Source organism: Branchiostoma floridae, chromosome 3 (genome assembly GCF_000003815.2).
Source record: "Branchiostoma floridae strain S238N-H82 chromosome 3, Bfl_VNyyK, whole genome shotgun sequence".
Lineage (NCBI taxonomy): Eukaryota > Metazoa > Chordata > Leptocardii > Amphioxiformes > Branchiostomatidae > Branchiostoma > Branchiostoma floridae.
The window spans coordinates 26,613,909-26,635,647 of record NC_049981.1 but is presented as its reverse complement, the minus strand read 5'-3'; the positions used below and the strand labels follow the sequence as shown (position 1 = coordinate 26,635,647).

The following is a 21,739-nucleotide window of genomic DNA, read 5'->3' as shown; positions in this document are numbered from 1 at the left end:
TGATGATTTCATCAGGTTGGGAATTCACTGTACTTGTTAGCAGCGCCACCTAACTGCAGTGCAATAGAAACAGTCAGTATTGTCCTTGAGTAGCGTTGGCGGTGTCGTTGCGTCCTGAATTGACTTTGTGGCCCTTCACTTTATGATTAGATGATCATGCAAAACGTGCAGGTATAACCGAATAGACAAGACACACAAAGGATAAAAGGGTTGTTTTTCTATCGATGGAATTCGTTGCGCTCTCTGTCAAATCGCTCGGCCGCAGCGACGCCGCTAACGTACCTCAGCTTCTGAGGGATACACCTTTTAGATTCAGAAGCCATTCCACGCACGCTTCTTCTGTCGGCAGCCTTGATCAGATAGAGCATGTACCACCAATGCTGGACGCGTTTGCGATCAAACATCGCTTCATTTATCCCCACAAAGTGATGGGATTATGGATGGCCAGTAAATCTTCTCGACCGAGTCACTTCCACTACTTCCAAAACGTCTTCTTCTTAAATATTCTTCCTACAGTTCATCTACTTAGCATTCTTCTCATAACTCCGTTTGGTTGATGGAAACTTCTCCGTGACTTTAGACTGCCGGTGATTATTCTGCAGGCATAATGTGATGGCTCTTTCACCTCTATAAACCTCAGCTGAAATTATGAACTGTCAAACAACACTGAGTTGGAAAATTCTCAAATTGGATACAACATATCAATAATACACGTAACTAGGATCAGAGTAATAGCCGCATGGACTTGGAAACGTTACAAAATTGCATACATATACTTTTTCATTTAGTTGTGACTTAAGCTGTAAAAGACGTACAGCTAGGGCTGGAAGATATGCTCAAGAGCTGATATCATACAATATGGATACAAAACCCATTAATACTTGCTGATCTGTTGTACTCCCAAAGATCTGGCGCGGAGATATTGCTATGGATGATTGTGTTATGACCTCGAAGCGTTTTAAGCTAAGTGCTCTGCTAAGAAGAGACTGTAATGGGTACACAGATCTAAGGACCTTTCGCAAGGTTATCAGGAGAAGTGATGTCACGTCTCAGTGGGTACCCGAGACTTACAGTCGTCAGGAGATATAGAGGATGATGAGCAATGGTGCAGACTCAAACTAGCTCTGTTTCTTTAACTATATGCAGCACTTTGGTTGTATATACAGTGAACTGCCTGCATAACAAGTTATGACTGGCCCGTCCGAACAGCAACCACACCTCGGCGGGCAATCGGAACACGGTACATATCAGAAAACTGCTCATCTATCCCTTAGTGTAACTGTTTGGCCGTTAACGTTGGTACACTACAGACGAGCTGACAACCAGTTTTCCACATCCACCTCAATGTTTCAATTTTCACAGATAGAAAAGTGCACGTAATTACGTACTGTGAAAAGTCGAGCAGGCCTGCAGCGCAGGCTAGTAACTCCTATCCGAGTAGATAATATTGTGCGGTAGTATGCGCGGTCACCGACGGTTGTTGCCCCTTCTGCCTGCCGGAATAACACAAATCATCCACCACAAACATATTCATCACCCTTCTTCAGATCAAGGGAACTACTCAGCAGAAAGGGCGAGAGTCCTTCAGCTGTCAGGAACTACAAGGTAATGGCAAAGTCTATTAGAGCAAATCACATGTTAGCACTGACTCACGGGTTTGTGCACTCTCTGCAAACCGGAAAAGCACAATTATTTGCGACAAACATATACATCTTTTCTTCTGTAAGACCATTGATTAGTGGGCAGGGTGATGGTAGGCGCTTTGAATGTGCGTCATGATGACTGCCTACCCCACCACATATGTGAATCCTAATGAAAGACGGATTTATATAGTCGGGCGAATGGAACGTCTTTGTCTTTAAGAGTATGTATTTCTTTTGACATTTTCGCATGTTGGATAAAAGTGAAAGTAGGTAGAGTACCAACATGACAAAGGGCAAGACGTTCAAGGCGATAACAGCTTTTTTTCGTTGCTCTATAGATCTAAGGGGTGTTAATAGCAAAATGAAATACATGTAGTTGAAGTAGAAGTAACTTAGTTGTAACAAACTTGCTATGTTTTTACCTCACTGAAAGATGATGTGTACAATACGGCCTATAGCAAATGTCAGCTGTGTAGATGAAAAATTCTACTAAAATGTTGCAACACTTTGTTCTATCGACAAATTTCCGCTATAAAGTAAGCTGTTTACGTTATAGTGCCCCTTTCTTCAACAATTCCATAGTAACGTTTACACGCTCGATATAAACAGGAAATGGTCTTCTACCAACAAAAAAAACGGCCAACTCTTAGAGTTACAGCGTTAAGGTCGTAATCGTTACAGTCTTACTAATCAAAAAGGACGGTGGAAATATACACTCTGCCAATTCACCTCCACGTTATAGGTTTCAAAGGCCATGGTCACATTTTACAAATCGTTATTGGAGCGCCTTATTTACAACAACCTTAGCCGTTATGGCAGGCTATTTATGTGTGGTGCCCACACAACAGGGCTGTATGAATCACCGGTGGCCAGAACGTGAGAAGGAACGACAGGAGAAGTCAGAAATACTTGGAATGCTCCTGTTCCTGTAACACTGAGATCTAAGCACGTTCATGTAGAAAAGGTACACCTGATTCATGTTTACAACCCATGAGATAAATATGCAAGCGCCATACTTGAGCACAAATGAATGGTAATGACACGTTAACATGCAGGAAAGCTACATGTATATATGGTGTTGTCAAGGCGCTCTGTTTCAACTATTCACCCAATGGCATGGAAACCCCACGGCATCATGTGAAATATTATATTAGCCTCTTTCGTGGTCCTTGTAGGTGTCGTTGGCGTTTATTTTTTTATTTTTGACAGCTGACTTGCAATTTTGATATTTTCTTCCATGCCCTGTCACCCATGTTCAATATCACACACATAGGATTTTACCATGGTCAATATTGACTGGAAGAGGCCATATAGATATTGCTAATTACAAACCCTCCCTCCCCTCAACCCCCCACCCCCATTAACGCGGCCTTGGTCTGCGGAGGAGGCTAGTGAAGTATGAGTAGAGTCCATACGGGGCAGCTCAAAGTAAAAACAATATTCTGCCAGCAGGTCTTGAATATGGTATCATCTTGACTACGCCATATGGAAAGTTTAATACACCAGATGCCATAAACCCGTATACAATACTTACGCAGCAGGATAATGGTGATAAAGGAAATATTTGGACGTTTATAGGTCGGTTATGGCGCTGTTCGTCTTCGTTAGTTGACCTCAGGGGTCAAATTGACAGCTTAAAGGAAAATGGGTGAATGGCGGACTAATAACGTAGATCTCTGGGGTCGCCTTTTAGACTTTATGGCAACATTGTTGACTGCAGATGCCTATCATTTAAAGATACTGCTTCAAAATGTGGTTCTTTGCTTCCATGTATTTAGCTACACTTGTCTTTCTCTCCCTATTCGGTTACAGTCCACGGCATTGCGACCGAGCAGTTTGACAGAACGATTGAATTTTATTGTATTTTTGTTGTCTTTTCGAGCATACATTTAAATTTTGTTTGATATTCAAATTATAAAGTAAAGGGTTACATTCCAATTTAGGTCGGTGATGTTGATGCTGGGTGTGGTTTCATCATCTGTTAAAAAAACCCTGCTGAAACCGCTATTTAGCGACTAAGGATTTTACAGGTCCTTGAACGCATTTCATAGATAAAGATTTTCTTTTGCGTTTTGTGTGGTTTTGTATTTCCAATCTTTCAATCAGATGTTTAATGTTTTTTTTTAGAGATTTTTGATCATGCTTCTGCTTCTTGCATCATATTCCAATTATGAAATCAATGATCACACAAATCCTATTTTGCTCTGAGCAATCGCCGTCTAGTGAAAAAGGCGGCCTAACAGTCAATTGTCGTATTCTTAATCCACGACTTGAGCGATGATGATGAGTCCGGATTGATATCAAACGTTAATAGTACAGACGGGTTAAGGGGGTATTACCCAGGTCGATTCTCTCTAAGACAGGCTTAACTCGTGCATTTCAAAGCTAACACGGGGCGTAAGTGGGCTAAAGCATATCATGTCTTTCTTTCTGTATGTTTTTCAAAAGTGCAATACTCCGTATGTATCATTCACCATCCGGATGCTTACTTAATGTACGACTTTACAGCCGGAATACAGATAGAACAAAATAACAGTACGACAAATAAAACAGTATATTCCTTTAGATATCGACGTACCAACCTCATGAAAAATTTAGAGGCGCCCTCGACCACACGTAGCTACACGATCGACATTATAAAGGTGGAGCGAACACGAGCCGTCACCTCTGATAATGTACCGAATGTACTCACCGGCAAGATGGTCGAGTACAAGTGGACCGAGCTTTATCATCAGTGGAGGAGTTGAAAGTGTTGATCGAGTGATCTGGAGTATGTGAAGAGAAGACAAGTTTTGTTGAGCGCTCTCCGCCAATTGCAGCAACAGTCCGCGAAGAGAGAGAGTCTAAAGTAATCACCGACGTGAAGCTAAGTAATGAGCGCTGAGAGGGAGAGCCCCAAACTTGGTATTGTCTACATATCATGTCAAATCTTGCACAATCTCGTGGGAGTGAAAGGCGCCACTTTAGGCTGTCAGGTTTACGGGGCAGTGAGACAGGTCGTCGCCAGGGGTCGTATTCCTGTCCAATGTCTTAATTGGAATGGGTCGCCCTCGATATAGGATATAGGCTCGTTAGAGATACTGCGTACGATTTAAAGTTCCTAATACCATATTCATCACTCTAAACGATTCTTTCTTTTTGGACGCAGAAACTGACTTCTTGGCCATTGGGTACCAATGAATGCCATTAGGTTGTCATGGAAGGTCATCTGTGTTGGTAGCAATGATAATACAATACTAAACTTTCTTCCAACACAAAGGTATACACACGGATTGAATTTTCAACCACCACTGTCTTCTTCAAGAACAATAATGACCAGTCATTTCTGAACGTTAACTCATGAGAGTTACAGACACATGATTTTTATTGACACTTGCAATACGGATACGTGACGTCAGCAATTGGTCAAACGTGCCAGAAAGTTTAAAACGCCCCTCCTCTCTTCTTGGCTGTGATGGCTGAAGTGCCTCCTTTATACCTCTCATGAAGTAGTCCTGTTCAGTGCTCAGTATTCTTACTTTGTCCATTGAAGAGAGGTATTTCAATGATGATGTGTTGAGATACTTCCGATCCTTCGACAGCGAGCTGGGACGTTTGGTGAATACCATTAAGGCTTTCTCTCCCTTTCCATGTCTTTTTGAAGAGATAAGGATGACTATAAGAAAATGAGGAGAAACAATGTGGAAAATAAAGCGCATGAGTGTATGGAGACTTGTTCTGTATTTCCTTAATAAGAGTCATAGTCCATATCCTGATCTGTTATGGCTAGATTTAGATGTGCTGGAAATCTATATCTCCGAGTTAGAGTAGGTCATTGTGTTCAACTCACTTCTCACATGAGAATTTGGGTAATCTGCAACAATAGCGCAACATTTGCGCACACATAAATCAAATTACGATATGTTTTGACGATTTCGGAGTATTCACGAGCTGTGACATCAAGTCGTTATTACATTTGCTACTACATTGCTAAATCTTCAAACATAACAACGTTAACTATTCACTATCCCGAATGCGGCTGCACCACAAAGAAAATTACATCTTGATTGTGCCTCACCCTCACGGTAACCGCCAACATAATCAATGCATGAGGCCAATTATGATGTGCGAAAGGAAAGGTACATTAAACCACATTACGTGACTCGATTTTTCATACCCGAAAACCCTATTTAGGACAACTTGTAATTACGACCGGCGAATCAGACGAATAATGAAAATGTACGAATGTTACCTAAAGGGACAAAATCATTTGCTGATCCAAATGAAGAATTCGAAGTAATGAAGAAGTATTGCACATTGGCGTGCATGTCACAAGATTTGTCACAGGTCACAAAAGCATTCACTGATTCAACTGAAGAAATTTTGTGATAGGTAACCGATTTGTCAAATACTTATTACCACACGATTGGAAGAGTATGAAGCAGTAGTGAGCTACAGGATTTGGTTAGTGATTAAGGCTTCCAAAATTTGAATCAGCGAATGGGGGAATCACAAAAACGCAGATCGACTTAAAACTTAGAACCACACGATTGGAAGAGTATGAAGCAGTAGTGAGCTACAGGATTTGGTTAGTGAAAAAAGCTTCCAAAATTTGAATCAGCGAATGGGGGAATCACAAAAACGCAGATCGACTTAAAACTTAGAACTTTTTTTACACTACTTTCACGGCGGTGGAACAACGCCTTTGATGACCCCATCAGGGCAGTAAACTGGTCTGAAAAGAGATTGATTGACGCGTATTGAACTGCAATTACCCTCACAAATCCTCCAAGAACAGAGCGGGCCACGAAACCACCTCTTATGTCGATAGTCCCTGCCAAGAATTGCCGCCAGACTCATTTCTGTGATAGTAGAGTGCCATAAACGCGGACGCCATCCGCAATAGAGAACTGCGCAGAGAAGACCTGGAAGGTTTTGACCTTCTGCAAGTTAATTTCAAGGAGGGCCAGTTTCCAAGGACGCGGTCCCTTCGCCGCCACTTGTCATCAAAATCTATGATTCGCCTCCATAAAACAGGTCACAACGCTGTCTATATGTCACGTCGTAACCACGAGTCTTCTCGCGGAAGTTCGCATCTCGCGTTTCTTAATGTCCCGATTTGGTGCAATTTGATTTAAAAGCAGTTAACAACACAAAATACAGAAAGACTGTACATGTACAAGAATATAGTCTCCCCTTACAGTTTTTTTGATTGGTAAATGTGACTTATTTGTTTTGAGATTCTGTGTGTGTTTTCATGGAGGCGATTGAGATGTGTAAACCAAAACTGAAACCCTCACACACCAAAAGTACAGCTTACAACACACCAAACGAATTGCAACAGAATAGACTATGAAACATCATTTACATTCATTGCGCTGTAAATTCATGACAATTAATCATCTATTCTCAAGACTGACAAACTCATAATGGTATAAGTTGCAGTGCGTTGGAGGATGACATATAAGGAAATTGAACGAATGATAAATAATGGAAACAGTTCCAGTGTGTAGGAAATAGCTATCTGGTCATACCAATAAATCACTGCTACATCCATGGCCGCACCTGTCTGGATTCAATTTCCTATTCTGACATGTCTGACAAGCCAAACTTTGTAGACGGCGGGCGCCACCGCATCACAAAGCTTGCAACAAAGACACGTATACATCAGCTGCCGCTAACTGACAGTTTGTATGAGCTTTATGACAACATCAAGTAAAGCTCACACACAACGCATTACATAGAGACATCCGTCAACATGTGAAGTTATGCAGAAGCATCTAATCTGTGAGATCCTACACATAAAGCTAATAAACAATGTATGATGCAGCACTAGGCAGTCAACAGATGGAGCTAGTCAAAACTGTCCTACTGAAAATTACCCTAATTAATAAACCGCACATTGCCCTACCCCAAGTATGTATCTCGTCCGAACAGATGCTTCTTCCTACAGGCATAAGTCTGAGAGAATGCAATGCGCGAGGGGAAAAACCTTTCCGAAACCTCATACGTCACAGCTGAACAAAGCTCGCGTGAGGTGAGGGACGAGGCTGAGTTCCAGGAAGAGACTCCCGTAAGTCACCTGTGTCGGATGTATTGGCCTATCTGTCTTTCCTGCCCGCGGCGATAGCACTGGGGAAAAGGACTGTATAAAGTCCATGAACGATGGGTCAAGGAAAATGAGCGATGTACCCCACCATACTAAAATGGATCTCTAGTTTTTGTTGCGGTGTCGAAATTAACTATTCCTGCACCTGGACGTGGATCCCAACTTCTGGATGCAACTTTAGAAAGTATTACACACCCCCCCTCACACTTTGCATAATGTACTGACAGTGCACCAAGATAGTCAGAGGCTCACAGCCTTAAAGAACGTTCAAGATACCAGACAAGGCGAAGAACGAGTGTGTGTGTGTGTGTGGGGGGGGGGGGGGTAACACTCTAGACCTCGCTCTGTGGAGTCACACAGGCAGTGGACCGTCAGATAGTCACAAAGGGTTAATGGGTAAGCCATATCATCGACCTGCTTCAAGATCACGCTCTACAAAAAGCTTGGGCGTGCGAACAGGACAAATAGAGCCCATGCACCAGTCTGTAGCAGGAGACAGGACGATGTATAATTTACCATGGCAGTACCTGTCTTCTTCCATCCGGTTTCCTGGCGTATTACGGCTTACGCTGTCACACCTTATGTGCCTCAAAATCATAAAGAATAGCTGGTACGCTGATGGGGTAATCGTGCTGTCTGAGGTTAAGTCTAATATTCAACCGAGTGGAACGGTCGAGATGGAACTCCGGTGATGTGGATGACTAGAACCGACATTACCTCTCTGATGTACGCGCCATTTGGCCGGGTTATTTGGGAAAAAGTATTTCTTTTCTATTAAGTTAGTCGTTCATAGGAAGCCCATGATGCGATCGGAGGGAAGCACAAGATTACGTGAATATACAGAGATATGCAATTTAAATGTGATCTTCTCAGGACCATTTCGCCGCATGAGATGTTTGAGGATGGGTGCTTTACGGCGCTTCAAGATATCGATCACACAAAGCATCGGCTTACACGAGTTCGGAAAATTTGGAAACTGAAAAATAAACAGATACATGGACCTATTTACGGAGGCTATCAACAGAACTCAGAATCTTTACTCTTTCAACTCATTCAACCATGCCTTTAAATTGTATTGGTGTGAAAGTTTCCGATGTATGGAATCATGTCATAGATGCTGTCGACAGAATGTGATGGCTTTGAATTTAAGTACACTCACTGATAAACAAAACGCAGATATAGCGGCTACATAACTGGAGATATATTTTCCCTGACGCCAGCCTTTAATAAGGAAGCCATAGCGCTAAAAGTAGAATGAAGACGGCTTCATAAAATGTATTCCACCTCCAGCGTTATCTTCTGACAAGTAGAGACGGATTTCATGTTTCACTTTCCAATCGATAACGTTCATTAGATGATTTCAGTGGCTAATGCCAATGGATTGTATCAAAGGCCAACCTCTTAAATTGGTCCATGAAAAATTCATCCCTAATGGTGGTCTAGCGGTGATAAAATGCCCCGGCAGATTTGGCGGCTACCATTACGTCTAAGCAGTCAACAAATCTTCGCTCAGGTTCGATGAAGGTGCTTGGCTCCTACCGCCCACATTTACGAAATAGCTTGGAATGTTGCCATTATGAATTCCATACGTATGAAATACGAAATAACTGCCTAATCTAAGTGATAAAAACATGGGGAGATTGCATGCAGAATATTTCTAAGAAATGCCGTGCCAACCTTAATGGCACTAGCCACAATTACCACGCTTGTAGGTAGAACATGTTCTTTCCCACCCTTGAGACATTTAAGCTGCAGAGACAAGGCCATGGTAGTGGAGGCAATCGCTCTGTTGACTTTGACCAATGTCTCATCCCAAAATACAACATGGACCTCCAAATTGAAATCGATCAGGTCTGCGAAAGGAACATGGTACAAGACCGGGGCCGAGCTGCTGTTACCCCAGCAGGCGGCATACGCTTCAGCGCTGACGTGGGCCAACCAAAGGCCTTGGGTAACGTATAGCATTAACCACTGATATTGCAGCACAACAAACCGTATCAAAAGAACATCGAATAACGATATGGCAGTACCAAAACTTAATAGAATGTAGATACCAAGTTGACAGACAGATGCGTAGCATGGCATTGGCCAGCTGTCTAGCTGGTAAAACGTATAGATTCTATCAAAATCCCATAATTACCATACCTGATGGCCGTGATGGTGTGTAGCATTTGTCATGATGGTATTTTCCACAAACGTTTCTGGGCATAGAAGGGTTAGTTTCTCGTACAATAGGTAACTACTGGTGTTGGGTTCAAAGCTAAAAGGTGGCCATTTGGATATTGGAAAATCAATTGGTAATGGGCTTCAATGATGTCTTCAGATGTTATAACACGTGTTCTAACAGTAGGATGCAAGGCACACGTAGTGGTATGGAGCTACATATATATTTTGTTTGTTTGTTCGTTTGTTCGTTCCTCTACAATGATTCAACAGTTTGTATACAATCCCCTGACGTGGGAACATGCTAATCATCTCCTTATCACCCCCCCTCCGCCCAAATCATCTGTACTAACGTAAAAATTACGAAAGCTAAAAGCAACCCCAATGGGATGAGAGTATCTCCAGGTTAACGCCATCAAAGTTTGTATAGTGAGTGCCAGGGGAAGGCGATTGTTTCCTGTGCCGCCACCCCCTCCGGCGCGATGGCTGATGCTAATCTCGCGAATATCAATACAGCCCCTCAAGGGTAAAGTTTGACGTACGAAAATATGATATCCGAGGGGCTGGCGCCTCGACAGAGACGGGTATTCGTCTGCTTTAGCATATTGTTTCCATTTCGAGAAGAATCCATTGCTCTCCAGATGGCAGGTTACTACTTGACTGAGCAACTTTCCTCATGATAGATGGTAACAATGACAAGCCGGGTCGGGAGTAGCCAAAACTTAGTAGGGCGTAAAAATGCTTCAGGTAACATATCATCGATTTTGTTGGAGCAAAGAAAACATACGTTTGATTTGGAATCCTTTCAAAGACACCTGCCGATGGAAATAAATGTGCACTTTGTCCGGTTCCATTTGCAGGGGCATCCCATCGAAGTCTGTAATATGGGAACAATCACGGCAATGATTGAAGTTTCAATTTGCACTCTTGGCAAAAGAAGAATGACAAGATTTCCCAGGCGAGCAAACAAAAGGGTGTACACGCTTGAACCCGGGCAATATGGATAAGATTCGGATAGTTGATGAAACGGTTTGGGAGTGGAGCTCTTGGCCATGGCAGTCTGGCGCGACAGCCAGCGCGACTGCAGATTTGTAACCAATGGTCAGAACGATACACTTAACACCTCCCTCACCTAGAGCTCCCTGAAGCAGAAGGTTGACATTCATAGCAATTAGTTTTGACTAAACCAAGACATACTGTGAATAAGAATTATTTGTTATCCTCCTTCATGAACTTAAAAAGAAGTCATTGCATCAAAGGGCTCCCCTACTCAGACCTGCTTGCAAAGATGTTTAATATCATTAGTGACTCTTTCCTTAGTCAGGACACGTAACCAGCTCCATCAGCTCCATGAACTACCGTGTTGAGACCGTGCCAGGCATCACCAAACACCAGACACCAGCCATCAGTAGTACTTCAGAATCGACTACAGAAGTTCAAGCAGCTATCAATGTCACAGGACTGTACTCATCATGGTTACATCGCGACGATGCACGGAGAGCTGCGCGATATTCATGCCCTTTGCAAATTAGGGTCAAACAGATTTCGGTGCATTAATAACAGAAGATAAAGATTACGTACCTGCGATGCGATGCTTGATGTGATTTGTGTGAGTATGGACGTACTCAGGGCGTATGTGTACACGCAGATATAACAGAAGGTTCAACAAATACAGCAGATAGAGGGTTCCACTAGATGGACGTCATGAATTGACGACTAAGATGTTACAAGAGACAGAGTTGTAAACGTTAACCATTCCAATGCCGCCTGCATCATCAACCTGTACAGTGGAACACACAGAAACATCCCGGGGCCTCCACCCATTCCTGCTACAGATGTGCCTTACCGCGGAACGTTTACAGATTTATTGAATTCCAATCCACTGCCAGGAGATTTTCTATGAATCACAGAGGTGATAATTATAACGCGTTTACAACATCAATACATATTCGTCACAACTAACCTCCATGGCTCTGCAGTGTTCCCTCCGGAGTTCTGCTGAGCCGTGCCATGACGAGCTAACCGCTTCCATTCTTGATTCAATAGACTAGGAAATACCCTGCTGTGCCAACATCCGACCTATATAGTTATGCCTCCAACACTTAGCGTACCCGGGGGAAATGACGACAGACCTAAAGCTAACCTTAGCAGCATAAATCCTTCCAGCGCCATGATTTTGCTTCAGATTTGATCCTATCCTTTCAACGAGCTGCGGATATGCATGTTAGCGTCTACATCATAAATCTTTTATATCCCTTTCTCCAGCTGCACGTAATCAATAATTCTAACAATCCTCTTGAATCAATTTATCGATGTTTGAAAGATATAATGAATCTAATTAATTTCATCACTTTTGCATGTAACTATAAAATACAGACTATGTACACGAGGGTTCTACGTTCACTGTACAATATTTGACAGGTGTTTATTTGCACAAGTTTCGTCAGGTACACATATATGAAATTCAATTCCAAAGTTGATTCCGAAAACTTTTGATATACAGGCATAACGTTTTCGATGACGTGTAATCCTGAAAAATTGCTGCAAAGTTTCTGGATGTAAGAGAAAGCCAACTTGTCTTGGCAATAAATCCTTTTCTTTGTGACAGTCGTACGTAGCCATGTGAGCCGTGGTGAGACCAGCGTAAATCAAAAGCTACCATTTGATTAAGGATCGATATTGGGCACACATTAACAAACATTCGTACTCAGGAGACAGGCTTCATCTAAATCCCACGCCAAAGGAGAGGTAGTATTTAGATTTTAGATATATTCAGTATTATTTAGCTCTAAGCTCCCTTAGCAGCTCAACAAGAACCGTGACAAATGGAAAATCCTTACCTACCTATCTGCCCAACCCCCTGACATTTTGCCTACAGTAAAGGGAGGGCAGCAAACTGAAACGGCAAATGCCAACCAAGGCATTACGAGGAAGAGTATTTTCCTGGATCACTTCCACTGCAATTTGAGTAGTTACATTTGTGAGCACATCGTGAGGAAAGTCTTATAGCATTCTTACTGATTTTGACGTAGCTACCAACTTGGTAATTTGGATACATTTACACAGCTGCATGGAATATAGGGTTCATAACAACAAAGCAATAATCTCATTTTGGATAATTAGATGACAAGGGAAACAGAACGTCTACGTCTAAGACATTACGGTATTGACGGTACTATATATAATTACAGTAATAACGATGATATCTTCTTAAGTGATTCATTTGGTAATTATGATGACGTATCTCAGGAAACTATTACAAAATATGAACCTAAAATAATGTACGATTATGACACAATCTACGTTAATATTGTGAAAAGGTTGCCATCCATACGATCATCAATCTAGTTTACGGTAAGGGAACCTTTTACTCAAGACCTTCTCCATCAATCAAGGCATTCACAGAGAGAAAATACAATAACCTGAACAGTCTATTGTGTGGGAACCTAACACAGGGCAAGAGTTCAAGGTTGGGAGACATCAGTCGGGTGAGGTGAGGTAGTCACGCGAGTACCTTTCACACCATTAAGACCGCAGCAGCAGTACAAGGTCAGATAGGGAGACACAGGGTAAGAGACAAAGGTAGGAAATTTCCATTGGGATGATTGGAAAGTAAGAAGAACTGAGAAGCCAATGAACAGGAATTAAGAAATACTGCGATGATATATTGTATTCAGTTTGGATATTCAAAAGGGACAAACATATAGAAGAGTGCAAAGTACCGCTACTTGATGCTGATCCCGCTTACTGTTTGGACATCAATGTTTACAATGGATGTCCCGATGTCTCACCACATCATTCGCCTTAGTTTTTACATCAAAATAGCTATGTGACGCTGTCGAAATTACCGTCTATAGAAATACACGCATAGCCTGTGTATGGTAAACCCAATAGCTTGCATCTTATGAGTGGAGGTATTTAGTGTTTTTAACACTTTATTCGAAATGCTACATATACTGCGAATTCGGCTTGATGACTGGGCTTACCATGGAGGTCGCGACAAAAAAGCACGGATCGATTTAAATGTCTGGAGCTGAACGATAAGGTGAGAAACACGGCTGAAGAGATCTGTATCACTTCGGATGGAGACAAACCATTCTTCTCAATTCGGACCGTATAGGGCATGGTTAAACTGACCAACTAAGCCAATTCATAATGTTGTACAAGGAACATACTGTTGTCATTTAAATCAATGAGCAATCATCGGTCCTATAAGAAGACAAATGACCTGCATCGAATCTATTTACTGTGAAACAGATGGTGGGTGGTTTTATTGTTATTCAAAACGTATGCAAACTCCTAGTTTTGTTTCATTATAAGAGTTGATATTTTAATGAAACCTTCCAACACCCACAAGGAAGTGATATCATAACATATCATTGTGTTAATATAAGTTCTTATACATAATGAACTGTCTGGTATTTGAAGCCTCTGACAAGGCGAAAGTCACACTTTTCAAACATGAAACGACGCTGGTAGGATCTGGTTGAACAAGGTGTGATATACGTACAAAACCATGGAGTTATTAATTGGGCATACCCTGACATTGCACACAAACTTAGGCTAAGGTCAGGCCGTGTCAAGCAGAGTAATAGTGTACAGCTTTAGTCCCTCTGATAGGTGTTGCCTATGGATGGCATGTCCCTACAGAATTCTTACATGGTTAATAATCATCATGCAAAATTTGGTCAAAATCAATTGTTTATTCCTTGGTCCTGCCGCCAGAACAAAATCACAAGACCCCGTCCTTGCCTGAAATCAACAATCTAGTAGCCTGTTCACAAATAGACAGAACGCACCCCCTCCCTCCGTAATATGCCTAGACTTTAGGTCTGGGCCAGTATGATTTTCAGGGATGGAAATAAGACAAGCAAATTTAGATCAATGATATGCACTGGTTAATTCATTGTTTATCTTTTCATTCAGAATGTTGCCTTGTACAATTCACAGTTCATTTTGATCATATAAATTCGAGATAGTGCCAGGACAACCTGAAAAACATCGTTTTTGATGGACGATGTATATTGGGTGTCTACCTTTTCTGCTTAGTTTGTCTCGAACCAAAGCTCCACTATCGCCGGTGTGATACCTGTAATAAGCAGCAGGCCCAGGACAAGGTAATCAATGAACATGGTGGCCCTACCATAGCAACAGATAAACCAATGGAGACCCTTTGATCACTTACCGAACAAAAAAGTGGCCTTGATCCCGAAAAATCAATAAAGTTATTTCCTCCCCTGATAGACCCACTATTCAGGGATGGCGTGAGGACTCCGGGTAATGTGACACCAGCCCAAAAGACCTACGGAATGGTCAAGTCAAGATGAGGACCTCTACAGCAGCGGCTTTGTATCATGACAGGGTAAAGAGGCCGGCTTTGGTCTTCTATAGATTCGTCTGGAGGCAAATGAGAAAAGGGGACAGCTAGGAAGAAAATGAGGTCTCACTTACTGTGCGAAGGAAGGTTGTACATACACACTGGTATATAGCATTCACCATCTGCACAACCAGCCAACCAAAACAAGTTGTTGTACATACACAATTGTATAGGTTTCACCATTTGCCCAACCAAACACAGAGCATATCTGCTATCACGCAATCAAAGAAACATTATCAGTGTACCTGCCAGTGATAAGAAGAAATGCTCTATCATCCACAGGTTTACTGAATATCATCTGATAACGAATTCCTACATTAACGCATCAAAGGGGCTGAGAGGCCAGCATGCATGTAAGAGGAAACGGGAAGCATAGCTAAGTTTGGTTTACTTGAGCTGTTGGACTTGTCCGGTGTAGAATTTCACAGGGTAGGGGAAGACAAAGTGAAAGTTGCTTGCATAATTGATGAAACAAGCTGAAAGAAAAAAGACACACACTCCCGACCTGGCTCTCTCCGTGGATATCAGTGCAGTGGTTTGAAGCATTAATACTGCATGAACAGAACACATCACGTTGAACTTGAGTTCCATAAATCAACTCTAAAGATTGAATAACGACCAACCTTACGTCCATTTAACTGTTTTCCTAAACCTCAAGCATGGAATTCAAACAATTAGATTCTATGCGCAATCCTACGATATTGGACACGCCATTCTTTCTCCAAAGATAACCATATACAAAAGCACCCGGTCTATTTGCTTCTATAGTTCTATCATAAATGTTACTTGATATGCATAGCTACATATCATACGTCATCCTGAACCACTAAACTACTCTTATATCTGGACAGACCCTATGGCAAGAAACGCTGGGCATGTTCATTCCCATGTAGGGTAGACTTCATTAAGAATAAATACAACTTAATGAACAGTTTTGGACAAAAGGGCTATTTTAAGATAATGATCTAATATTCGAATGGTCTAATACAATAACCGCTGTTCCTTAGTAGGGCAGTCTACGCAATCTGAGATACACGATTGTAAAACAGAACACGGTAGAACCAATAGTTTCAGTCTATTACACACTGTGTATGTAGACAAGCCGGGTTTACACTGGGTTTCCCCATTACCCATCAAATCGTCTCTCCAATAAACACAACACGTTCGTTCCTCCCGCAGCTCCCCTTCGAGCCTCAACTCTTAATCTTTAAGTAATCACACGTCAAGGAAGCATCGACCATTCAAGCAACAAAAACGCAATTGCCTACATTTTGAAGGACTTCATTACACAAACACATGTATAGATTTTAAGCTGCGACATCGATAGCTACAACAGTACCTGAGGTCCACGTTACGAGGAGAATGATGTCAGAAGGTTGTGGATCCGCTCCTACAGCTCTCACTGGTCCGTCCTGTCCTACTACACCTCCTCTCCGATCTGCGCACAGGCCTTTATATATGACGCTCGGCGTCCTCATACTTATTCACGATGTTTAGCACATATCGGATTGGGAACCGCTGGAGTATGTCATGCATCCATTTCCGATTGGCTACGCGACGGCTGGCAGTCTACCCGGCTCAGCCGCGCCGGTCCACCCGTTACCTCCGTACAGCTTTACGCATTATCGGCCGGGCTAGCTCGGCTCGAGAACAATACATCATTCTTGTCATTCGGGCATAATTCATTTCGCAAAGGTGAAGGGGAAAATAGAAAGGGAGTGAACAATTAACCCACAGGTCTACCCCTTGTGCTTATGGGACGGAAAGAAATACATGACGAATTCGGGGGAGGTCTAACCGAGCTCACGGCGGGACTCCATCACAGGAATTGCAGTTTACCAGGGAATCAATTTGAAGAAGGACTTAATCAAGGAAGTCATTTAACGATTTTTAAAGTCTTCCTTTCGTTTTCAATAATCCTAATGTATTAACATCCAGATGTCTTTATCTCTTAGAGCGCCGGATGTTGTGATCAAATCAACACTAATCTATCCTTCATTCGGTGCTTGGTGAAACTAAATGACATTGACTCAAATTGACGCCATCATCCTCACTGTGACAACATATTGACTAGGTAGTAATAGGCTCTTTTATTAGAGTAAAAAAAATCTATGCACAGTAAGTGGTAGTAAAACCACTTCTTGCACTCCTTAAGGTGCAAACAAAATCCTAACTCTACGTTGAGTGTGCGTAGGAAGCCACGAGCCTCATCGGTACATGGTAGGGGCACTGCAACACAATTATTCAAGCATTATCCAATATTCCTCAACACGAGTAAATACGGCATAACAGACGTATCACCAGAGGGGCGATGGTTGCTGTTATGAGATGCTATGTGACTCAAAGATCTCATTCAATATCCACTTCAGAGGAAAATGAATCGCCCGCATGGTATGAACACATCAAGGCGCGATGCATCAGATCTGCCACGTTCCGATGGGTGGCTACAATTTCATTTAAGTTGGAAGATAAATTTCTTGAAATAAAGTAAGGGACGCTGTGGTAAGAAGTCGATAAGCAAGCATGTTAGATATTTAGTTTGAAAATGGGACGATTTGTCTTAAATCAGAATTGAGTGATTAGTCATGCTACTACATGCATTAAAACATGTCTTATATAAAGAAGGGTGTACATTGTGTTGATGATAAAAAACTTGCCCAATTGATTCAACGTTACCTTTTAGAATTAACGCCAAGTTGCGGGACTTTGACCGATGTCTCGAAATAAACTAGTACATATTGAGAATCCTACATACACTTTTGTAGGAACGAAAGCGTGATAGTGCTGATTACGTTCATCAATCTTGGCACAGTGTGCAGAGAAAGCTTCAGGCTGGAGAAAGAACTTTGCACTTCCGTTCGAATCCATCAAGCCTTATGGGATTGAATTCTCTGGATTTCAGACGCGGTTTCCGTGATGAGTATGGAGGGATAGCATCTCTGCTGGCGGAAACACGGGGAAGATCCTATCTGGTGCTTTAATTACTAAGAAAGGCAAACTAAAGCGATGTCGATGCTCTAATGGGTATCATACCACCCGTCGCAGATAAAGAGTTAGGCGGATTATAGAGTTGGCCAAACAAAGGGCCTGCAAAGTTGATATTGGAGTCGGGAACGGATACAGCTAGCGAAGGGACCATTAACGCTGGCGCCTGAGGCAAGTTAGGCAAAATTGAGAAACCAGTTGACACACAACACAGATTGAAGTTGTATTATCTTAAGATTACATCTTAAAAAGCATGCAAGGAAATAACGTAAGAGACTTGGGGGATATGAGCTGTAACGTGACTGACTCTGAGTCGTTCACATTGCCATCAGCTGGGATTGTCGGTACATCGATTAAACATCCTGTCGTAAAACATCTGCTTGGAGATTACAATATAAGGCTGTTCATGTGCAATGGTGTTAAATGTACAAACATTGCCAACTGAAATGCGGCGTCCTTGTTGTTTATTCGTCATGGTGAAATCTGACGAACCATGAAATGACGGTGTCAATTCTATAATCTCAATACAATGTTAATCTTTCGCTTTTGATTGCAAATTTTGGCTTCAATGATGCTTCTTTCTGTATGAAACTTTAACTAATGATGAAGATGACAGGTACATGCAACGTATCTTATTTCAATTGAGTGCACGGAGAGGTCGAGTCAGGAAATCTCGATAATGCAATGGGCATTACGCAATGTGGGCTAATGTCGAGTTAGTCGATATGTGAAAGGCATCAACATGCGTGGTGAGATTGTATCTCCTAATTCAATTATAGAGCAAATTGAACCGAAGTAATCACTTGCTCTTCTGATGCGTGTCGCAGGCAATCGCCTGGAGTTGAGCTGCTTAAAATGCAAATAGGTCTGATCTATGATTCCACTGAGATATGTAAAAGGTAAGGAAAGTTCATTACATTGACGTACGATAAGAATTGATTGACGTTTATGCAGATATTCACTGTCACATTGACACTACAGTATATATCACTATATTACTTGCCTGTAATCCGTAGTATTCCTTTTATTTTGGTAAGAAGTGAAAACTTATGCCTTTTAGTTTCTAAGTACAGGGCTTTAAAAAAAAAGGATTTTCTAAGTAGCCGCAGCTTCAAAACTTCGATCTGGACCTACCGCGCGAATTCTCGTCCCGCCACGAAGCCTCGCGAGACTTTGAACCTAACATCAAATTTCTCTGAGCAATCTTGTGTCAATACTAAGGGGGATTCTGAAGCTCGAGGTAGACACATTTCATAGAAGACAGATGTTGCGCCATTTGTGAGCAATACGGAGATAAACACCTTGCAGTCTCCTTTGCTAATGAAAGAATGGTCCTGGAGGAAATCTTTCGAACGTTCCAGATATTGAAGTAAACTATGTATGACAAGTTGCCTGATTTTCGCAGATAAACATGATTGGATAGGAGTAACTCGTTAGATTATTTGTCCTCCTGAAGGAAATATCCCTTTGGGAAAAATCGTTGTTGATGATCACGTAGCGCTGACATCAACATGAATATGCCTGGGGCTTAACTCACCAGTCTTAAGATTTGTGCGATTTTGGCAGACCATCCAGGTACAAATATGTCACCATGTTGCTACCCAACCAAGTGAAAAATAACGGTTTCTTTTAATATACATAAATTGTCTAACATGGGAAATAATATCATAACACAGTTACGGGTGTGTTTTGTAGATATCTTTTGAAGAATATGCTATTAACGGAGAGAGAGAGAGAGAGGCGTAAGTCGGCATTGTGCTTGCTAGCCTCAGGACTTTCAGACAGCTCAGTCTAATATCTTGTAGAACCCAGGGAAGCGGATCGATTCGGAAAAGTGTGGCAAGGTTATGTAATAGACTTGGATCTCATAACTTTAGGAAACGATGATTTGTCAGGGTCACGTGATTGGGGGCCGTGTGCAAAAATCACGTGATTGGGGTCGTGTGCAAAAAGCTAGGGAAACTCACTGATAAACTTCGTCGCTAAGTTGGAAACTATTCAAGTTTTATCTGTCTTTACCTCACGCCGCGATTGAAAGCATGATAACCAGTGGTTTCAAATGAGATAGAAGCTGTGCCAGAAACATCTATTGGGAAACATCAAGACTTGCACATTTTATACAGTTCAAAGAAAGAGATCAAAAGGGTGACCGACAACCTTCCCTCTTAAGTTTCCGAAATGGATAGTAAATGCACGTTGTATCCGAGGGCAAGCCGACAAATGTACAAGTGCGGCACTTTTTCAAGCTTAATGTACGTCGCAAGGCTTGCTGGTAGTATACGTTATTGAAGGCTTTGATATTTATAGCTTACAATGAATTCGTATAGAGCTCTTAATGTAAGTTAGATTTAGCTAGGAGTTTTCTCTCGTGGAGTGCTTTCCTTTGATACCCCCGTGTAAACCCACTACTCAATGTGGGTATACTAAAAGTCATGGAGCAGAGTAACGTACATATCAAACTGAAGTAGAAGACGAAGTAGACTTTTATTCCCTGAAATCATTACATTCTAAGTAACGATATGGATTATCTCGTAACCGTATAGATTGTGTCAGGTATGGTACTCTTACACATCATTTAGAAATTGGCCTGGTGCAAATATTTTTTCAACAGCCAATTGCGTATCTAGAAACTAGTGGTCTCGTAAATCTACCATACATAACAAAGCGTCAATGATGCATGTAGACCCCATTATTTATGGCCATGACGACTTCGAAAATGTCAACAGTGTTATACAGCATAACAGAACACTTCGCAACGCAATATAAAGCAACACAACACAATGCAACGCAACAACGCAGCACACATGTAGACTAGCACTACACAACACTTCACAACGCTACACTACACAACACAACACATGTACGACACAACACAACGCATCACTACACAAAACAACATAGCACACTACCCCATCATTATCTTTCTCTGAGAACTCCAGTCTGGTGCATCTTGACTCATCACTATCCATATCACCATTCTTACCTGCTTTTAATCTAACGCACGCTTCTCTTCGTCAGGACCATATTAGAGGAGCGCGAAGCGTAGTTTCCATGGTGTTATCTCAAACGTAAATTACCGGTTAACGAAATGTCGCCTCTTAAATGAGATTATTACAAATCATTAAGTTACTTGTCTTGGCCGGCATACGCATAAGTGGATGTGAATGAAGTAATCATAATGATAATGGGGTCGTATTGTTGGCGATGTATCTTATATGTAAATGTAGACGACATCTTGTCAAAGGAATATGATTATATGACGCGTTATCTGTCCCAGTTCTGTCATACTGTGATATCTGTGATGTAAGGGGATGTAGTTTTCGTGCCTGCTCGCGTGCCTATGAGCACGGATAATGGCCGTAGGAAACCCACGCCTACTCACTACCGCACTACTGTCACTATGCTGCAATAACTCATGTACCGATAACATATCGCCGAAATGAAAGGATTTGGATTGCGTGTCCATTGTCCTTCGGCGGTTAA

The 21,739-nt window shown here is 41.9% G+C and overlaps 1 protein-coding gene across 7 annotated transcripts in view; it reads right to left on the bottom strand.

The window, feature by feature from the left end:
- LOC118411351 (CMP-N-acetylneuraminate-beta-galactosamide-alpha-2,3-sialyltransferase 1-like) overlaps nt 1-21,739 on the bottom strand; it is a 50,386-nt gene that overhangs the window by 8,813 nt on the left and 19,834 nt on the right. For 2 of the 7 annotated variants that reach the window (XM_035813588.1, XM_035813587.1), the window contains one exon: nt 4,336-4,408. The exons of 3 other annotated variants lie outside the window; for them this stretch is intronic. The gene's annotated coding sequence lies outside the window, so the exon portion shown is untranslated. Of the gene's footprint in view, nt 1-4,335; nt 4,409-11,857; nt 11,950-16,610; nt 16,750-21,739 lie in introns of those variants that run through there. 2 more of the 7 variants (XM_035813589.1, XM_035813590.1) reach the window with 2 other exon arrangements.